The sequence below is a fragment of the Apaloderma vittatum genome, unplaced genomic scaffold, assembly GCF_000703405.1.
Source record: "Apaloderma vittatum isolate BGI_N311 unplaced genomic scaffold, ASM70340v1 scaffold2109, whole genome shotgun sequence".
NCBI classification, from domain to species: Eukaryota; Metazoa; Chordata; class Aves; order Trogoniformes; family Trogonidae; genus Apaloderma; species Apaloderma vittatum.
The window spans coordinates 22,468-44,934 of record NW_009735673.1 but is presented as its reverse complement, the minus strand read 5'-3'; positions in this window follow the sequence as shown (position 1 = coordinate 44,934).

The following is a 22,467-nucleotide window of genomic DNA, read 5'->3' as shown; positions in this document are numbered from 1 at the left end:
GCTATTAATATGTGGTTAGGCAAATAACTTCATTCTCCTCAATGAGTTCACCATATGCTGGAACTAAGTCTAGAGGGCAATAATATGTAAACAAAATCTTTCCTTATGGAAGAATATACTGTGTAGCTTGTCTGAAATCTCATCAGCCCTAGAGTGAGAATTTAAGCCTTTCTGTTTTCATGAAGACTGTTGAGTCCCACTCACTGGCAGGGGAGTGCTATGGACTGAACAGCTTGTTTAGCCTCTCTCTTCACAATGTCTCCAATTTCATAGGCTGTTTCCCCAGTAACTTCTACAAGAGTTAGAAAGTCTGACCTTCATCATTACCCAGAGACAACCAGCTGCTTTTGGGACTGATTTCTGATCCCTTTGATTTAATGGAAGGGCAAACTCTCCTTCTATTAAAGAGGTCAAATGATCCAAGAGTGACTCTGTTATAGCTAGGAAGCAATCTCTGGTGACATTTGGTACAACACTGGCTGATTTTTTTTTTCCTGATGCACAGTGCACACCACTAGGTCCAAATTACTGCCTATTCAAACATAGTTTCATCAGAACTACAATGTGAACTGTCTCAGTGTGAAATATCTGAAAAACATCCAAAAAAAGTAATTTGCCTCATTTAGGTACTTGGACAACCTAATGGACTGGTTTTCACTGGAGGAAGAGTTGGAAATCAACAGTGTGTGATTTAGCTATACACTGCATAATCTTGGCAAATTTTACATTTCTCTTAAGCTTAAAGTTTTACGTAGATACCTGTCAGACTCACTACTGATTCTTCCTCCAAGTAGGCTTTACTATACCCTCAGTTATTATAAAATGCAGGATGCAGAAGGGAAGATTTCTGAGGACAATTCCTGTGAACCAACAGCAGATAAATAAACAGTTTCAAAGGCCCATAGATTCCAATACTTGAAAACTTTAATCATACATTGAGTCTCTTCAATTGCTGATCTTACAGTAGAACTCCATAGTCATAGTGCCTAATTACACGTTTCTCACAAGACTCTGGAAAAACAGTAGTCAGAACTGATGAGAACCTGGCTGAGAACTTCCGACTGGAGTTTATCTGGACGGAGGAAGGCCACTGTTTTAGAGGATTAAGGCATAACATTTTTCACTTCCTCAACCTACCTGCCCTCATGATTACTGCTTTTTACAATAACTCCCAATGCGGAAGGCTCAGGGCTCATGTGCATTTATTTGACTTCTTCCCTCTAACTATTATTGTAGATTTTGCTATTCTGAAGCACTACCTCAAAAAGTCTACACTGAAATTAAAAGCCGTAGTACCAATTCCTTTATCAAAAAATCTCTTGATGTACTAACAATAATGTAGTAAAGACTGAGAAGGACAGCTTGAACAATACCTCTGTGGAACTGTTATCTGTTTCCCACTTCTCTCAAGTTTCAGATCCAAAGTAACCCAGTTCTTCCTTAAGGTAGTTGTTAGACAAGCTATGCTTTTCTGCTTCTTCACAGAGACACTGCTTGATGTCCCTGTCTGAAACCGCTGCTGCTGTAGGCCTGAAAATGTAACTGTCTTTCACCAACAAAAATGTAAATTGACACGTATTGGTGGTGCCCTACTTCCCTACAGAGCCTTGGCATAGCTCCATGTAGCTACCCTCCAGTATTATGTACCTGCCCGCAGCAGGGTGTTTGGAACTAAGTGATCTTTAATAGTCCCTGCCAACCCAAACCATTCTGCAATTGTATGGTTATATCGTAACATCTGCCCTCTCATGCTTTCTAGTCTGAAGCCTTGCTCAGGACTAAGTCGTTCACTTTGGCCTTGGCTCCTGAAATCAGTGTGAGCCTTCTTCCATAAGCAGTGGTTTACCATATTATGAGCCTTCTGTGGGTTTGTTTGTAAGATATGTAAGTGAAGTGAGATAGATGGAAAGATGGTTAATGTGCTTATTAACTATTATTTTACCTGTCTGTAATCATAGTGGCAGGTCAGTAATTGTTTTGATACCACTACCAAGTAATTCCTAAAATCTGCAGGCTCCTCCAGCTGACCAATCTCAAGGAATACCAGTCTCACTAGAGCCCATGCAGGTCAGTACATCACTTCCTGGAGATCTGAAGTTATTCCTGACAAGGACTCAGGATTCTGAATCTGTGGTAAGGGTAGTCAAAGTAAGCATTTTCCTCCTTGATATGGTAGTACAGCTCCAAAACCAAGTTGAGTTGTAAGGTCATATATAAAAATGTCAAGGATGAAATACAATAGTGCTGGTAATATTAGTGGTACAAATCAACTTCATTGGCAAGTTTAATTCTGATAAAAAGGAATATCTGGGGTACATATACATACTGCTTTTAGCATCTTCCACCCAAACATCTCAATTTCAATACAATAGGAGGCAATTATTATTAGGTAAGTATTATCTTTGTTTTATTGCAGGAGAGGAATCCAAAATAAATGTAAAAATTTACTTGCCCAATGAATAAAACTATAAAAATATTCCACCTCCAAAATGAAATGAAATTAATTATAATTTATTACTTAAAGGCAACTGCAAAGGCATAGTTGGCTCTTCTAGAAATAGAAAATGGTTTTATTTTGTCCAGAAACATTTAATTCAGGGTTTAAATAGAGCAAACCCTTGTACAGCCCTGCAAGCCCTGATTTTGATCGTACTTTGACAGCAGGCAACGCTCCTGATGCGTGCGTTCAGTATTTTCCTTTTTTTCCACTAGATGTCCCCAGCACGTCACGGCGCGTTTCGTGTCACGGATGGTATCTCGGTGATCTAAATGGGAGCATACTTCTTTTGAAGTGTGTGCTATTAAGATGTCACGATTCATGACTTTCACTCCAAAGTTTTCTTTATCTGGAAGATTAGCAAGATCCGGATCCTCGAGAAGATCACAATAATTTAGTTGTTTGTTTAAGATATAGCAGCTTCCCAATTTAGGAAGAAAATAAGAATCATGTATGCTTTCTTCTCTGAAAATATATAGTCAATGAAAGCCTTAAAACAAATGAAAATCTTTGCAGTAAAAATCCTTCAATATCAAAAGGGAAGCCTTAGCAGTTTGGGGATTTTTTTTCCCTTACTCCCTTACTTTCAAAGGATGTGCAACAGTTGTACGGACCCATTCACAGCCGACTAAGCTAACAGCAGGAGTCTTGCTTAATTTGAGCCTTAATGGATCAGAGCAAAATCTGGAATGATCACAAATATCATTTTAAGCCTTTACCACCTCCTCAGAATGGCCCCTGCAACAAAGCACAGGAGGCTGGAAGCAAAGCTCACATATTAGACTTTTAAAGTAGGTAATTTGAGCTAGAACTAATCTTACAATACTTTGTTTTTTTCTGAAAATGCAGTAAACTCTGTGAAGCTTTCGAGTTTTGCACTCCCTCACCTGTAAGTGCTGCCACAGCAGAGCAGTGTTGTGGAGGGCTGTTTCTCTTGCTTTCAGGGACGCAACAGGGATTTCTAAAAGTTGCCAGTGGATCTCCAACTGGTAACACTCTAGCAGCGTGTTTCTGACTCTTAAAACATCAGATGGAACGTTAGTGCTCCGTAGACAAGCAGTTCTTGTCCCAGAGAGAAAGAAAAAAAAAAAAAAAGAAGAAAAAAGCAACAAAACAAAACAAAAAAAAAACAACAAAAGAAAACAACAGCCAAAAAACCTACACAACAAGTACTGCTAGTGACCTTCTACTCTGCAGCTCAGCCCTGGAACAATGGTAAACACTAATTGGGGGTCCACAACCTCCAGTGGTTTCACAGCACGTCAGCAGAGCCACCAGGACTTACTGTGACAATGAAAGGCAGAATTCTGCCAGTAGTAACAAAGAACAGCTGTAAGAAATGGTGAAACAAAGACAGGTGCTCTTGCTGCCGTGTATTTGCTGTGCATACTTAGGTATTTCAACTTCAGGAACTCAAGTGAGATGCTATTTGCTACTAGCAAGATGCCTTTTTGCCTTTTTTCTTCTTTTATGTGAAAGAATTTTAGAGTGAAAGAATAGTAGTCTTGAAAGTGAGCAGGCTGAGAAGGCTGCTGAGTGTGGTTTTTTACGTCAGGAAACTCAGAGGATTTGTGCAGGGTGGGTTTTGGTTTTCTCTGAAAAGCAATTAGATGTCTAATTTTCAGCTTGTTCCTCTCAAAATAATTTCCTCTGTAACCCAGATGACCAGTGCTGTCTGAAAAACTGGTGAAACAACAGCACTACAGGATTCAGGGAAGCAAAAACTGAGCAGTCAAAAGTGGAGTAAAAGAGAATAGTGAAATATTTTCAAAATGTTCTGTTATTTGCTTTCTTGCCATGAACATGTGAGCAATGAAAGGATTGTTCCATGACAGGGAAAGTATTTATTGACTCCAGCAGCCTTCCAGTCCCCTTATGCATCAGTGGGAGCTGAGCATCTGGCCCCTGAGAAGTTCTCAATTGCTGCCATTTGCAGCAGCTTGTGCCCGGGATTTTTGCATTAACACCTCACAAATCAGCTTGAATTTTCACAGTCTTAACTTTTCCACACCTTCCCAGCTATAAAACCCTGCTTTCATTGTCTTGGGGCCAACTCAGAGCCACCAGGGCAGGGCCACCATTCTGCACCTGGGCTGGGCCTGGAGAGGTTCCAACCCCACTGCCTGCCCTTGCCTCCACCTTGACAGTTTTTCCCACCTCTGCACAAGCCTTTTCCCCAGGGGACAACCAAGAATCCAGGGCTGTCTGTGCCTGCTGCTTCCAGATATGGGGTGAGAAGCCTAAGGGGCAGCAGGTGGCCCTGGGGAGGAATGGCCATGCTGCCAGACCTCCACCACATGCTGGGGACCAGGACTAGGGTGGATGGATTAAAGCCAGAGATGGATCGCTTCAGATTGGACATTAGGAAGAAGTTCTTCCCCAGGAGGGTGGTCAGACACTGTCACAGGTTGCCCAGAGAGGTGGTGGAAGGCCCATCCCTGGAAGTTTTTAAGGCCAGGCTGGATGGGGCTCTGAGTAGCCTGATCTAGTGGGGGATGTCCCTGCTCATGGCAGGGGGGTTGGAACTAGATGGTCTTTAAGGTCCCTTCCAACCCTGACAATTCCATGATTCTATGATTCTATGCCCCTGCCATGAGGTGGGCCAGGCTCTGGTCACCGTGCTGGATCAGGGACAGCAACCAGGGCGATGCTGTGCCGACATGGGGCAGCTGGCATGGAGAAGACAAGTGCAGAAAGATGACACAAGGACAGGAAGAGCAGAGTCATTTCTGCTCTGCTCACCCCGTCTCATCAGATGAGGTGGTTTCTCCCACGCACAGCAACATGCGGACCCAGTTGCCTCTTGCTTAAGCAGAGAAATCAAAAAGAAGAACATTAAGATCACAAACATCTTAAAAATAAGTAGTCATCCTGGATAAACATAGACCAAGGGGGTTCCCTGGTTCTTTGTGTTTCATCTTTTTAAACTCAGGCAGCTGGAGCAGTATGTATCCTCTTCTACGTAAAACTAGTGGGAGGTAGCATTTTGTGAAAGGTCTATGTGATGTAAAACTAACTTGGTATTTCTTCACTTCAGCCTCAACTAAATTAAGCCAAACAAATTGCAGTAAGCAGGCAGGGCACTAGGCCAAACGCCACAAGAGCATCGTTTTACTGCTGGCTTCCTGTGTCACCTTCAAGTCCCTGAAGAGCTGCTATCTGAGCATCCCTGCCTGCAAAGCAGAGAATACTCAACCGTCCTGTGGCAGCCTGTGAGAGCATATCAGCTTCTAGGAACTAATCTTTTTCATACGTTCTGCATACTCACTGCATCTTACGATGACAAACAAACACAGAGTGAGGTATGTTACTACAGAGTTAAGATTTCCCTGAATAACATGCAGAGGTTTAGTTTTACCTCCTCTATACCCTAAAATTCTCAAAAGAGTCCAGATATATCCAAAACTGAGAGCTGAGGAGGTTTCTGACGGCAGGATTTTCTCCAAAGCTAGGACAGAATATCTGAATCGATATAGTGCAAAATTTCCCTGATCTTTTTTGTGGCAGAAATCGTGTTTAGAGCGCCCAAAATGTAACTTGCTCACAAAGGATCTTTGACAATGTAAAAGGAGAACACTTCCTCCAGAAGTTCACATGGTGGGCTGACTGAAGCTCTCTGGGACTTCCCCTTCTACAGACTTCAAGCAGGGGAAATATCACCAGATATATCAGATAATCTGTTTTCTTCTACTCTTTTCTGTCTGCAGACTGTCTAAAGGCTTCTGAGCTTCCTCTGCACTGGAAGTCCCCTTTGATAGCCCATAGAGTTTGTCTCATGGAAAAGGAAATAAAAAATCTCAGCTTTTCTCTTTGTCATATGCCGCTCTCATAATATTTTTCCCTCTCTGACTTCTCTGCCTTGTCCTGTCCCTAATAGTAAACCATATGCTTTCTCTGTGCCTCAAGTGTCCCGATGCCATAAAGCAGGGAAAGTCCATTGACTACATAAGCCCACTCATAATCCTCTTCTACTGAGCTGAGCCTTATTTATCCTTCTCATCTTTTTCCAGACTACATTCATCTTGCTGAAAGTTCATGTGTGGTCTAAGCTCGCCACCTAGGCTCCTTAACTGAGACATAGAAAATGATTTATTTCGTCTCTGATTTAAAACTTTAGAGGATAAAATTAGTCACCTTGGGAGGAGTTTTTCCACCTCTTCCCTTCCCTCTCTCTCTTTAGAGGAAGCCTAGACAACAAGTTTAGACTGAACGCTTAACATTTCTTTGGTGAAATTTAGACAGGATGACTTTCAGTCCCACTTACCAAAAGCTTCCTCCTAAGTAGCTGCTCTGCCCCTCCACTCTCTAGTATTTTTAGAAATTGCAGAGGCTTCTCAAAGAGCCAAAAGAAGGAGTCATGCCATGATTTATAAGGCTTGCTAAGCAGTTGATCCACTGAACCAAAAAAGGTCTGGAAACACTATACAGTCATCTCTCCTGGAAAAGGTTAGTGTTGCCTGCCATGTCTGTGCCTCTGCAAAACATGGGATGTTTGGAAGAAGGGAATACATTACTTCCAATAGCTTCCACTATCTCAAAATTTGCTCCAAAACTATGAATTAGAAACCAAGAAAACATTAACTTGCATTTTGAAAAAGAACATGCAAATTGCCATAACTCAAGACTCCGTGAACAGGCAAAATATATAACACTGTAATGAGTTTAAAGTTATATACAGATCAGCATATATATGTAGCTCCAGGATCCCGTATAAGGAACGATTAACATGAACAATATTTTATAAGAATGTCTGACACCTAGCTGCATAGAGGCCTAGGGTGTACCAACTTTTTCCTGTAGGAAACTCATAGAATGTTTTCAGTGATTTTAATTTCCCATCTTTAAACAACATAAAAAATCAAGATAAAAATATGACTATAAAAATGCAAAGAAGACAGCAAAAATTTAGTTAGATGTCTTTGTTTTTGCAATAAAAGTTGTGGTTTGTTCTGTATAAACACTCATAAAAATGCTGTTTTGGAAAATATGAGCTATACTCATTAAATGTATATTACAATACAGCTTTCTAACTACATAATATAATTTTGTAGAATCTTTACTCTTCTTGTGGTTAAAAACAGTACAATTTCATTATATTATAAGGCATTAAAGTGTACTGTGACACAGAGTTAAGATGGGATTGTGTGACTTTCCCTCTGAACTCCACAGTTTTATTGTATCCATTTATTTTTTACAGCTCTTGTGTTCTTTAAAGATAAAACTGAGAGAAACAATTTGCCATGCCTAGGATTTTTATAAAGTGTTCAGAAAAACTGTTAGTGGCACAGTCTGATAGATGGTCTGAACTAATACTCTTTGTCCTGTTAAAACTTCTTCCAGAACAGATCATAATAAGCCCAGATTCAGGAAGATTCTTCATCAATTGTCCAAAATAATGTTGGTCAAGTTACTGTGTTACTTGCGCTCTCACTCTGAAGTATATGTTTAAAGTGCTGGGGAAGCTGAAGCATCCTCAGCTTTAACTTCTGGGTAAAATATTACTTTAGACTCTTTAACTTTAAAAAAATAAATTTCCCTTAAAAGTGCAATTTTAAAAGCTCTGCTAGTTACCCTGCTAGGAGTTCCTTCTGAATATATTTGTCTTTTCTGACATAAAAGTTGCCAAACCACTAAGATGTTCTGCTAGACCACAGACAGGCCTCAAACCCTGTATTAAAATATGACAATCTAGATGCTCGTTTTATACATTTTTTCTTTTTTTTGTGAAGATAAAAAATATTGCCAAAAATTAATAGTGGTGGAGAGTAATTGCCAATAATCCTTTGAGAGTTCCTAAAAGCAGTCTTCAAAGACAAAAAGGTGCTTTTTTGAAAGGCATAGCACTGGGCAGTGAAAATCTTTACAATCCTTTAGGATCATAATTGCACTTTTTAAGGCATGCAACACAAAAAATCCCACAGGAATACTGCTAAAATCTGCAAAGTGCAATATAATATAATGAATAGAATAGAATAGAATAGAATAGAATAGAATAGAATAGAATAGAATAGAATAGAATAGAATAGAATAGAATAGAATATTATCTTAGAAGTTACTTGAGAGATGTTTAAGACTTGGGAAGTTCGGTGCTGATATTTTATCTGAGGGAGCAGCAGCCCACCGAAACAAGCCCACATATTGTCTATTTGTTGTTGACTAAATCAACAAAGGAGACAGAGCTCCAGGTTTTCCTAACTATCAAATTATAGAAACACAGAATAACAGCAGTTCCAAGCCTCAGTACCAAAATACAGATCTGCCTGATTACCATCATATTACATCAGCACCTCTCAGAGAATTGCTGGGAGAATGGAATAGTAAAATGCTCATCATTAAGCCTTTTAGCACGCACAGAATTCTACTCACTACTAGAAAATCTCTGCCAAACTCTGAAGAGCATGAAGTAGTCAGCATTACTATCATAAAAGGAAATGTAAAAAACCAGCATTCATCTGCTTTTACAGCAGACCATATAGACTAAAATGCACTGCTACAGAAGTACTTCAGGTAGTGACTCTTCAAAAACTGTCTATATCAAGGGGGCTCTCTCTAGCTGAGGTTCAGCTCAAGATTAAGAGACGTCAGTTTGGGTGTCTATATGTAGAAATCACCACTGTGTTAGGTATCGAAGCTTCCATACAGTCAGTAATGAGCAAAGAGCAATTCAGTTCACCTTGGAGTAGTTGGTCAGTTGAATCACTTCCCAGGCATCTCCAAGTGTATTGACTGGTTCTCCATTAGGAGACTTCAGACAGCAATCACAGGCAGACACAGAAGTGTCTGAATTCCAGAACAAATATCATCCCTTTAAAGGACTTCAGGGTGTGATATTACGGCACTTCCTGAGTACAGTAGAGCTTCATTCTGTTCCAACCTCTTTCCGCTAAGATTCAGCCTGGTGCCTGGCTTGGAAGAACAACTTAAATACTCTATGCCAACCAGGGTACACAATTGCTGCTCTTCGACTCTTTGTGTATGTGACAGGATACATTATTTAATTGCAAGATAGTATGTTGCTGGTGAGGGGCTTTTTAGAAACCAGTGAGGGGCTTTTGGGGATGTCGGATAGTGATAGGACTAGGGGGAATGGACTGAAGCTAGAGATGGAACTGTTCATATTGGACGTTAGGAAGTTCTTCCCACGAGGGTGGTGAGACATTGTCACAGGTTGCCCAAAGAAGTGGTGGAAGCCCCATCCCTGGAAGTTTTTAAGGCCAGGCTGGATGGGGCTCTGAGCAGTCTGATCTAGTGGGGGATGCCCCTGCCCATGGCGGGGGAGGTTGGAACTAGATGATCTTTAAGGTCCCTTCCAACCCTGACAGTTCTATGATTCTACGATTCTATGTTGGTGTTCTATCTCTCAAAACCCTGTTTTATTCAGTGTGGAAGCCTGATAGTATGTGTGATGAAAGGAGAATTTCAGACACAGAATAAGAGGACCCTGCACACAACTTTGAGATCTCCTTCCATGGTTCTCATATGATTTACAGAATCTTGTTCAGTTGTATTTATCATCTTCTTCACCATTGCAATCCTGAACGACTACTTCTCTCTCTGCATCTGTCTCTCCACTTCTGTTCATTTTTTGCAGGTGAGTATTTTAATCTTTTTTTCACACTCTTTGATCTTAATTCAGATCATCCTGCAGGTTTAAACTGGACATGGGGAAAAATTTTTCGCGGGGGTGGTGGTCAGACGTTGGAGTGGGCTGCCCAGGGAGGTGGATGAGTCACTGTGACTGGATGTGGTTAAAGGTCATTTAGATGTGGTGTTGGGGGATACAGTTTAGGGGTGAACTTTGTAGAGTGGCGTTAATGGTTGGATTCGATGATCCCAGGGATCTTTTCCAACCTGAATGATTCTATGATTCTATGTAGAAGCAGGATATCTCTGTCCCTACAAAAAATTATCAAAAACAGATAGGAAGGAACTGATCTGTGAGGCATTCTCAGACTACATCTAATGTGCGTAGAAATCAGACTGCAGTGAAAAATGACAGTAGTTGCATTGAGAAAAGGACAAAGAAGAGTCTAGCAGTGATTTCTTATATTAAGAAACTGTGAAATCAAGCTTTTGGGGATCTCCTCCACCCGCTTGAGGCTGAAACCTACAACCCCAACTTCCCAGGAGATTGCCTCAACTACACAACAGTTTTTCATCCCATGTCTTAAAACTAAGCCAGCACTCAGACAGAAATTTCTGGTACAGAGAGCAAGTAATGGTTAGTTGTATCTCACAGCTGACAGATGAACACAATGGGAAGGAGGGGTCAAGGTCTTTGAACTCTACTCAAGGGCCTGCTTATGCACCACAGATTAAAACGTCAGTGGACGTTTAGACTCTTAGAGTTTAGAGTTTAGTTTAGACTGCTAGACTCTTCTTTGCCCTTTTCTCAATGCAACTACTGTCATTTTTCACCGAAGTCTGATTTCTACGTGCATTAGATGTAGTCTGAGAATGCCTCACAGATTAGTTCCTTCCTATCTGTTTTTGATAATTTTTTGTAGGGACAGAGATATCCTGACTGACTTAGACAGCAGGGAGTAGGTTCTACTGTTGCAGCCAGGAAAACAAATCAGGTATCTCAGGCCTGGCCCTAGCTGCTGCCCTTCCACCAAAAGCTTTTGGCTCCTACTGAAGAACTTCAGTAGCTTCTGCTGTATTAGAACGATTTCATAGAGTTTTTTTAATCCTTTTTTTCAAGTAAATGAACACAAAGACCTATAAATAGGCTTTAAATTACTGTCTCTATCACACACAGTTGTGTAGGACATGAAATCTCCTGGGAGTTTGATCTGCGTTAATTAAATCCAAAAAAAATCTCCGTAAGGTCTAAAGCATGCTTAATGAATTAACATGGAGGCCCTGTTGAGCAAAAGCCTTTTAAACTCCAGTGAAACAAATCAACTCACATTTTATTATTATCCACTTAACAAATTTAATCTGTCGCTTTATATCATGTGAAACCACAATTTTTCATAAATGCTAATTGAGACCATTAAAAATGGAAATCTTCTTCTAAGGGGCTTATGCAAAGTGTGAATATTGATGCAAAGAGATAGGCCTGTTTGTCCTTATGAATGAAAGACAGCACTTCTGCTATAACAAACTGTACTTGAGAAATCTGCTGGGAGTAAGCATGGACACTTAAATAAACTCAAGACAGAGAGGCAGGGGCCTTCAAAAAGCATGCCTTAAAGGAAACTGATATTGCCATTTTGCTGATAGGGTACCACCAGTTTTAAGGAATGCCATCACACCTGAACCACAAAAAAGCTGGACAAAGGAAAGGAAACCAGAACAAGAAGTAAAGCACCTCCTTGTTTGAATCCTTAGAATCCATACATATTGAAGCCAGTGTAGCGGCCATCTATAACTTGACCCATGAATTATTAATGTATGGCAATACTGATGCTTGTAGCAAAACAGCAGAACTGAGTCTGGTAGGATGCTCCGAGCACCCGCGTGAGTAACCCTCCTAGCAAGCAGCAGGAAACGAGGGAATTCACATGCACCACATCGCTTTTTCAGCAACTGGTTTTATTCTGCCAAATTTTTTCCAAGCATGCACTGAGGAGCACATGCACATGATTGCTGCCAGATTTTCTGCTGCTAGATCCTGAACAGAATGGCAGAGCAGTAGGAAGAAGCATGGAAAGTTCACAGTTTAAAAATCTGCATAAAATCCATGCAAGAAGCCTTTAAATCTTGTGGGTTTTACACATTCATCTGACCTCTTTTGTTTGTCTTGCATATACAGAGTTGCTTTTTCTATTTTTTCTCAAGCTTTTCAAACTAATTCCTTTCCCAACACTTCAGTGTTAAGCATAAACAACATTAGAGCCTCTTACACAACATAATAGAAAATAACAACTTCAAGGGTCACAGAAAATCACCGCATCCATTCCCCAGGTCCACTATGTGATAAACTGTACCCATATCATTCCTGTTGGATGTTCATATAATAAAAAAGCTCCAGTGGTAGAAATTCCTTCACAGAAAACCAAAGTATAAAATTAAACTATAAAATATACATAAATACTATATATACATTATATAATAGTATAGTTCTATTTATAAACTTTATAACATGAAAATTCTTCGGCTTTTTAATTTTATTTGATAAATATGTCTCATTATTAGAAGCAATAAGTTTTTTAGAAGCCGTCCATCATGGCTTTAACACAGCAACTATTTTTTTTTTAATCTCAACTATCTTAATTATCAGGGCCTGCAGACCCCCGAACAATTTTATTCATCTATAATGTCACCTGCTGTCTAACAAGAATTTATATTAACATATGCCACAACATAAGAATAAATAAGCTAAGTTTACCCAAACGGGCTGTCACCTATTACTGGTAAATGTGATGGTGCTTTATTCAATTGAGGAAATTCAAGACAATTCTGAGTCACTCTCATTCACATGATGTTCAAGGGCCCACACACAAAAACTCATATACACAACTTTTTACCCCAGAGGCTTTATATTTCAAGTGTCTCAGGCTGGTGCTTTCACTCTAGTTTCATTTTTTGTCAACATAACACTCTTAAAATTAAATTTTGCCAACATGGGATCATATCCTTAGACCTGTTTCAGGAGACATTAAGTTGGTTTAGCCATTCCAACAGACTTTTTGTCCATCATGGGATTCCTCACATACTTTTGAGCCAGGATATTGTCTTTACCTTTTTTCCTAAAACTTAGTCAAAATGGGAAAAGCGAGAAAATGAAGGTGCACCACTGTGGTATCTGCAGTTATAAAAACATCTTCCAATGAACAAGACAGAATCAGGACACTAAAAAAGCTACAAAAAGCAATCTTTGTTACCTCTCTCTGATTTTGTGTCATAGGTAGGTGAGAAACTTGAGGAGCAGTAAAACAGATGTATTTAGGAGGGGAGAAAACTGAGTCATTTCTGAAAAGCCAGTAGTTGAGCTCTCTCTTATTTTGAGTAGGACTTTTTAGAACAAGAGGGAAAAAATAAATAACTATAAATCAACTATTGAGTGGCAGCAGAAATAATGTGGTAAGAACAAAAAAGGGACAGATAGCCAAGCCAGAGAAAATAGTGAGGCATTTTCAAAATTAAAAATTTAATTATGGGCATATTAATTTCAAAATAGCCATAGGGAGTATTTAGGCAAGTATAAGATAGTGATTTCTAAAATGGTAGAACGATGTGAAACTGGCAGCCTGAAAAAAAGCCATGAGTTAGTGCAAGCATAGATATTGCCCTTAAGGTCTAGTAAAAAAACGAAACTGGCATGGGTGATTTCTCAGTTACCAACAAGAGAGTCATAGCTGATCCCTAAACAGTTATTCTATTGGGGTTAGAGCATTCACAGAATTGAAAAACTGCCATTGGTCTCCACATTGGATAGGAGGCACATGCAACATGCTCATGACCCAGAGAACAGTCTCTGAGAATTTTGAGAATGATTCAACAAAAAGCATAAAGAAAAAAACCTTGTATTCCATCAGAAAGGAGAATGACATGCAAGTGCCAAGCAAACACACAGGAGGTTCCACCTGAATTTGAGAAGAAACTTCTTCTCAATAAGGGTAACAGAACACTGGCACAGGCTGCCCAGGGAGGTGGTGGAGTCTCCTTCTCTGGAGACATTCACAACCCGCCTGGATGCCTTCCTGTGTAACATTGTCTAGGTGTGCCTGCTCCAGCGGGGGGATTGGACTAGATGATCTTTCGAGGTCCCTTCCAGTCCCTAACATTCTGTGATTCTGTAATTCTGTGATTCTGTGAAATTATTCATATCTGTATTTATGAAAACTAAGTAAAATTAAACCAAAGTAAAATGGTAACATTAAAATCTCTGACATATAAGATCAACCTGTCCTGTGTATATGTTCATAGTTCAATGTGATAGTATTTTATTCCGTAAGTCAGGCAGCAGCTTTGCATTTAATAATTCTTCTAGATATTGCTACCCTTTTCTACCTTGTTCTTTGATTCCCTTATCATCTAACAGTTTTAGTTTTATTAAGAACGTGGCATCTCAATTTTTTACATATTTTCAAAATAAGTAAGGCAAATAGAGAAACTTTCCATGTCAGACAGTGGAAGTTAGAGGAAAAAGGATCACAAAGATCCCAAAACTGTAGTGAGTCATTCAGACGTGACATAGAAACAAACTTATGGAAAAATCTACTGATAAAACCGTGGCCAAGATACAAGACATTAGTCCATGCAATAATAGTAAGGAAAAAACCACCATTTTGGAATTCACATACATTAAATTAGAATTGCTTCTTAAAGATACAGCAAATTTTATTTTTAAAATAGCTGTTTAGCATCCAGTCCTACTATAACCTCTGACTAACTATAACCTGTCCACTAAGAGGACAGGTTTTTTCAGGTAAGTGCATAGCCCTCCTTCCTTCCTAGGCCTTGAAGAGAAAGCTCCTGATTACTGAGGGTAAGCAGACAAGAGAGGAAGAGGACTCATGACACTTTCCACCCAGAGCTACTTTCAAAGCCACAGGGAGCTAGGCATCCTGCACTGTACACGCACACATAGATGTGCACATTTATTCTGCACATGTAGACCCATAGATTGCCTACATGTGTCTGCGCAGCTCACAGAATCACAGAATCACAGAATCGCAGAATCGCAGAATGTCAGGGGTTGGAAGGGACTTTGAAATATCACCTATTTCAACCCCCCTGCCAGAGCAGGATCACCTACAGTAGGTCACACAGGAATGTGTCGAGGCGGGTTTTGACTGTCTCCAGGGAACAAGACTTCACAAACTTCCTGGGCAGCTTGTTCCAGTGCTGTGTCACCCTCACAGTGGAAAAGTTTTTCCTAATATTTTTGTGGAACCAGGGGCTCAATCTGCATCACAAGGTGGGTGACACTGGGCTTGGTGCTTACGCAATGTGGGCACACACAAAACAAGTCCCCGCTGTCTCTGGAGCCATGGTGTGCACGCTTAGGGACATCTCCTCCATGGGGAAGGACAAGCCTTTGGATGCAAGACAGACATATCTTTCAGAGAGGCCAAGTCCTTACTCTAGACTCTGAGACTCATTTCCACAGAAAGAATTGATGTAGGAACATAACTACATTTAAGATCAATTAAAAGAGGGCGTGCATGGTCTCCTGCTTAAGCATCACATGTTTTGCAATATGTTGAAAGAATATAGATCCCCCTTTCTTTATATCTAAAAATACGTAGTGACATTTGAAAGAAGGAAGTATGGTCCAAATATAGATGTGGGAGATTTCAGCGTTGTCATCCTATGCTGCTAAAAACTATGATAAAATAACTAAACACTTGTTGTTCCATATACACAGACCCATTACGAGAAACTGAGCAATTATTGGACATTGTGTATTTTGCAAACATTCAGGGTCTGATTTTGACGACTTTTTCATGCTTAACTGTGCTTTACTTCTTGAGGAGCTCCACTTATGTAGTGGTAGCACTCATACAATATGAATAAACATATTCTAAAATTGTTTTATTTTTTAATATTCCTTTTTTGTTCTTTTAAAATGTAAGTAAACAAATAAATCCTTATCATTTTGGGAGTTTGTTTTGGAAGAAATATTCTTTCAAGCATACACGGAACAAAACAATCACTGACATATTTTTAGCAGAGTAAAATAATAAAATAGTTATTTTAAAGCTTAGGTATATCATGAAAAGATACTAATCTGCTGATGAACTCAGAAGCCCTGAAGTTTTTTTTATTAATTGTGAGTATTTATTGAAAAAAAAAGTTCTAAGTGTTTTGGAAAACATGATGGAAGTGACTGAAATTAAGAAAGAAAAAAAATCTTGGATTTTTGTGAGTGATTCTAGCATTTTGTGATGAACTACTAAACATACATTTTTATATGATATCCAGTTCTACAGATACTTTGTGGGCAGTAGCATGTGAACAGGCTTCTTGCTTCCATCAGGTTTGCAGAAACTGAATGCCAATAAAACATCAGTTAGATTTTTTTTTTTACTAATGGCCTTCAAATATAAATTGACCAAACAAGGGACAGAAAAATCAGGACCTGACTACCTGGTCTGTGTCAGAGATTTTAAAGAACACACTGACATTCTATTTTTTTTCTCTCTCTTTCATCTAGACTCCTTTTTCCTGGCTTGAGAAACCTCTGACAGTTTGTCAGAGAGTAGATTACTTTCCTACTACCTTGCACTCAGGCTGGCTATACCAATTAGAAAATAAAGTTCTGGATCTGTTCCTGTACCACTGTCTAAAACTTCTAACCAAAATTAGTGACGATGATGCAACTTTATGTCTGATGCCATTTAAACCTACTTCTCGCAATCGAGAGGTGAGGGGAAGTCACAGAATCACAGAATCACAGAACATCAGGGGTTGGAAGGGACCTCAAAAGATCATCTAGTCCAGCCCCCCTGCCAGAGCAGGATCACCTCAGTAGGTCACACAGGAACGCGTCCAGGCAGGTTTTGAAGGTCTCCAGAGAAGGAGACTCCACAACCTCCCTGGGCAGCCTGTGCCAGTGCTCTGTTACCTTCAGCGTGCAAGAGTCTTAAGTGAGGGTGAAATCATTAATTTTCACCAGACTCTACACCTTTCAAAATCCCACACCAGATTTGTTGCTCCGTCTTTCATTAAAAGCCCAGCAAAAAGCTGAGAGAAGGTGGATCAAGGCCAATAAACCATTCTTTCACCTCCACACGTTGGGTGTTACATGGCTGGAAATCTTCCCTCCAGAGAAGTTTGCCTGGAGAAGCGTGTCCCCAAGGAGGGCACCAGAGCTTGAACAGGACCAAGCCATCAGCCTTGACCCAGCTGAGGGACACAGGACAGGGACAGCCCCGGCTCCCTCCCCTGTCCTTCACCCTCTACCCTCCCTCGGCACAGACGGGGACGCATAGCTGGGGCACGGACAAGAAGCTGCGTGAGGCCAGGACGCTAGCGAGCACCAACAACCCCCAAGCACCGCACTTGCACACGCTGCTGCAACCGTGAATTTTAGCAGCATGCATCAGCCAAGAACACCAGAGCTCTGTCTACCCATCCTAGCACCAATCTTGTGGAACACTGCAATAGCCAAGTAATAACATCAAAGTACCCAGTATGTCACATGCAAAACTTTACATATAATAACGAACGTCACAGCATCTTCATAAAGCAGATAAACAGACAGGTATTCCCTTAATACATTAGTTTTCTCATTTCATTAGCCTCTTAAACTATGATACAAAACATTTTATGGAAATGTAAAGTATTTTCCTGTTTGTCAATACAATAACCCCGCACCCTGTTCAGAACATGTCTGGGCATCACTGCAATAGAAAAATAAAATTTAAAAATACTTTAGTTCTCACAGGTTGCTGCAGTGAAGCTATGTATTGTGATATTTTTTTTAAAATAAGTAATATATTTCAATCAGTAGTATCTGCTTTCTTATTTCTGTTTCCTGAAAAAATATTCTGAAAAATGTTACCTTCAGTAATGCTGCAGGCACATGATTTGCTGTGTGTATTTTCTGTATTGGCTTTTCAGAGACAGAACATGTTCTTCAGTTCTAAATGAGCAACTGTGTCTCCCCTTAGACACAGTCAAGCTATATAAAGCAAAGTTGCTTCCTCTTTTTTGCAGAAAACTAATTTCCCATTTATTAAACAGAAATGTTCAGCTGTGACCAATGTAAAAGTATCTCTATTTTGACTATTGACAGCCTCTCAGAGAAATTTCAGGATATTACTTTAAAATTAGAAACAATAGCTATTTCTTAAATGCTGTTGCTCTAACATAATTCTACTAAGGAGGCCTGGAAAGATAGTACAGTGTCTTTTAGCATGTGTCCATCACTGTATGTGATAAAAAATCAAATGCAAATGTTTAGTCTAATGAAAAATAATGTTTTTCAATCCCCAACTCTAAACAAGAAGAGTACAACTGATGACTATTTCCTTACAAGATCAATTAGATTTAGAAAAGAAAAACACAAGTACTTTAATATTGTATTAAATTATGTGTAAGATTTCTCTCCTTATTTCCTTTAAGTTCCAGCAAATCAATACATCATTTGCAAACTATAGTATTTTATAGCTTTTTCAGTAAAATGGAGTACTTAACAAGCATTGCAACACTTAGATACAGAAAATAGCATGTGGCATTTCATTATTAGCACTCAGGACAAAAAACATATTCCCTGCTCTGAAATGGCTCTGAATCCAATTGTTCTTCTGTTGCATTTGGTGTCGAAATGTATTTTCACCTATATAAGTTTTGGACAATTTTCTGACCGATCCAGGAGCTTTAAGGAAATAAACTCTTTATGTCAAATCTTGTTTCTTCATTAATGTTGCATTTACTGCACATAAAAATGGCATCTGTGAATGTAAAAATTACTGTTCACTTCATGGAGGTTTACAAACTATCTTTCTGAGCTTGAAGCAGTCATTTCCAAAAGTGTCATGCATAAGGTTTTCCTTGGGTATGTTCTCTTTTTCCATAAGAAATTTTTTTCCAGGAAAAATTTTTAGGATTTCTTTTGCTTTTATTTAGAATTTTAAGACATGCTTCAACATACTCAAGATTCAGTTAGCTCTGGATATTTCTGAGACATTAGATGTAGAATTATCAAGGTCAATTTTTACCTGTGAAATATGTCACCGCATTAGAAAATTTCTGGATATGTAGATGTAGAAGCCTACCATCTGCAGGTAATTCAGTGCTCCTCAGGACCTCTGGCTTTATAAATTCTGAGATTCTTATTACATGTTCATAAGAAGTAACTTATCTGCAGAGGAAATCCTCTGCTCGATTGCTCATACTCTTCCCCTAAATAAGGATCAAGACCTAGGTTTTGACTTTCCGAACGTTTGTCAGCAACTTCCAAATCCAAAGACCAGGAGTACACAATCACGATGATCAGCAACTCTCTCCTCACATTTGCTTTCTAAATTCTTTGCTCTAACCTGTTTGCTTGCTATTTCTGAGTTCTGCCATTGAAATGCAAGTGACCAATGCTCACGCTGATGGCTTATAAAGTTTCCACACTGCTGTCAGTCAGGTCAAACCCACATCTCTTCCGCAGGCCACGGAGGAGCCACGTTGGTACCCTACAAGTGTACGAGAACCACCCGGGTTCCTCCCACTCCTCCTGAGAACACATTGGAGGCCACATTCCCATCTTAACATTAGACATAACAAAATCTATTCGAATACGGGTTATCAACCCGCAGGATGTCATTTCAGTTGATTTCCACCCACGCTGCCCTTCTCTGTACTCCCACGGTTTCATTATATTGCTTCACCTGAAATTCCCTAACTAGATACCCTGCTCCCCACCCACACATACAAATGTTGAACCTCAACATGCGATTTGGTTTGCACACCCTTGTGAAGGAACTTTAAGGGAAGGTATTCCCCACAAAAAATAAATCTACTTTTCCATAGTTTAAGCTCACTACAAAGCAAATCCTCATATCATAGCAGCTAGCATGGGAATCTAAAGAGTAGTAACAGCAAATGGCAGAAACTGATAGGTCACTATTAATAGTGCTTAATAAATTTCTTCTTCATAATTAATAGATCCATTCTTTATGTCCAATCCTTCATTCAGTGTCAACAGCAAAATCCCCTAAGCCTTTAGAGATAAACCAGATCTCCTACCCTGTAATACTACACAGAATCTGCTATGATAGGGCCACTCTAGAGAGTCCTATAAGAGCCAAAGTTTCTTACTACTTTGTCTCTTTCTCCAAATTTTTTGATTGTCCTGCCAGTCATGTTGAAATAGGAAAAAGGAAATATTACTGGCATATTGGTTACTATCAATTTTGTTACAGGAAGTTTTTCTATGCTTCCCTACTCTACTTACTGGTTACTTCCTCTTTATTCAATATGACTAATTTATAAACTGATGAAAACCTAGTTCTTGTTAGAAACTCCCAGGAGGTGCTGTTGTGACAGATGCTGGAGTTTAACTGCTGAGTCATTTGTCATTTGATCATACCAAAAATTGCTTCTAAATTCACAAGTATATATTGAAATTAAAACCAAATTGCTAGATGGTAGCACAATTCTTTGTTCTGGTTCTATATTTGCAGATAACTACTGTAAAGTACACAGGATTAAGAAAATTTACTGCAGAAATTTACAGTGGAGTGGCACGTTCAGTCAGAGTGAGTATCTGAGCTTCCTATCCACCACTCGGTGGGACTGCCTGTCTCAGTCACCCTGGAAGAGTTCTTATGCTAGGAAATAGTGCTTCTTAAACTTAAGAAGAAAGGAAAGTCCAGACATACAGCCTCTGCTGACAGTCCTCAATGTAGAGAAACAACATAGATGATGTAACATTTTTTTAAGGGTGATTTCATTAGCAATCTGTGGAGAGAGAAATCCATTTATTTTTAAAAGCTAAATCAAATGCATGACAATGACAGTAAATAGGAAGATGGAAATACATAAAAGAAAAAAGAAGATTACCAAGACAAGGAGATGAGTGAGGTACTGATGGCCTCTGAAAGAATATAGAATCTCAGTGCAGATATTGAAGGTACTGCTGGGTACTGCCATGGGCTGTGTCCTCAGGAGGGAGACAGGCAGAAGTGAACTCAGGATGAGGGTCACTCCCCCAGCACTTCCTAGTGATTCTGTAGCCAGGGAATAAAAAGAAGCAGGAATGTAACCTAGAATAGCTGGGTACTGCCAGTAGTATCCACCAGTCCGGGCTTACTATATGCTTGCCTTAGGCAAACTAGTCGTTCCACTTTTTCACTCAAAGTTGAAAACCTGATTTCAGCAATGAAATTCTGTGTTGATGTCCCCATATAGGTTCCCCTGACTAATATATGCACCACATGTACTTTTTTAAAAAGATGTCTATCTGCTGTCTACTGATGGCCCACTATCTGAAAGCACAAATTATCCAAGTCTAGAAGAAGGAACCAAACTATAAGGGAAGAATTAGTCATTTTGTACACAGGCAACTTTGTCTTTAGTTGTGTATTAACAAGGAGATGTTTAATGACAAACAATGAATTGTATCACCAAAAAAAAGCTTTTTCTTTGTGGTAAATAGCTGCATGTCAGACTAGAACAGGAAAAATAATGATTTCTTTAAAGTCTAAAGGAAAGATTGCTGGAATGAGAACTATACAGCAACATACATATTGTCCTATTCTGACTTGCAATTTTATTCATGAGGTTTATCATATGATATAAATACTTTCAAATTTCCAGAAAGAAAAACCCATATCTGAAGCCTGTAATTCATGCAACTGAAGTATAGCTGCATGCAAACCACCCACCCCACTGCACCTTCCTTTAAATGAGTGGCCAGATAAAGATATGGAAGAGCATGAGAAAAAAAGAACCTATTTCTACAACTAGTGAGAGAACTGTGATCCTTTCGACTCTCTGGATGTATTTACCATGGGCTTTACACAGTGAGAGTTTGGCAGCTTTGCCCAGGAAACAAACTCCACTGCTCCCCTACACCACTGTCCTCAACAGGCACAACCTGACACAATGAAGAAGACAGTAAAAACGGCCTGAGTTAAAAGACTTAGGGTTCTGGCTTCAGTGGGGAGCCCACGTAGGGAATAAGGTGTTAGATACCAGAAGATATTTTGGAAGGAATCACTGCTGCAGAGTGCGTTGGTACAAGCACGGGGAGTAGTCATCCTTAACCCGCAGTCAGCCACTAGAGGGAACACCTACATGCAGGAATTATTAACATATGAAAATCAGGTGTTTTGAGTTTTCCTAATTGTTTATATTCCTTTTAGAGTTCTCTTACCAAAATTGTCACCTATGTAACGTTTCTGAAATGTGCTCTGTTAAGCCTTTTCAAGTCAGAAAAAGTACAGCATTAAGGTTTAAGTGAAAGTGAAAATCTTTGAAGTGAAAATTGTTAACCTGCAATCCAACTTTTCTGCCCTGTTTTCTCTCAGATTTGCAGCAAAGCCCAACAATATCACTGAGTTGTTTGCGAGTAAATC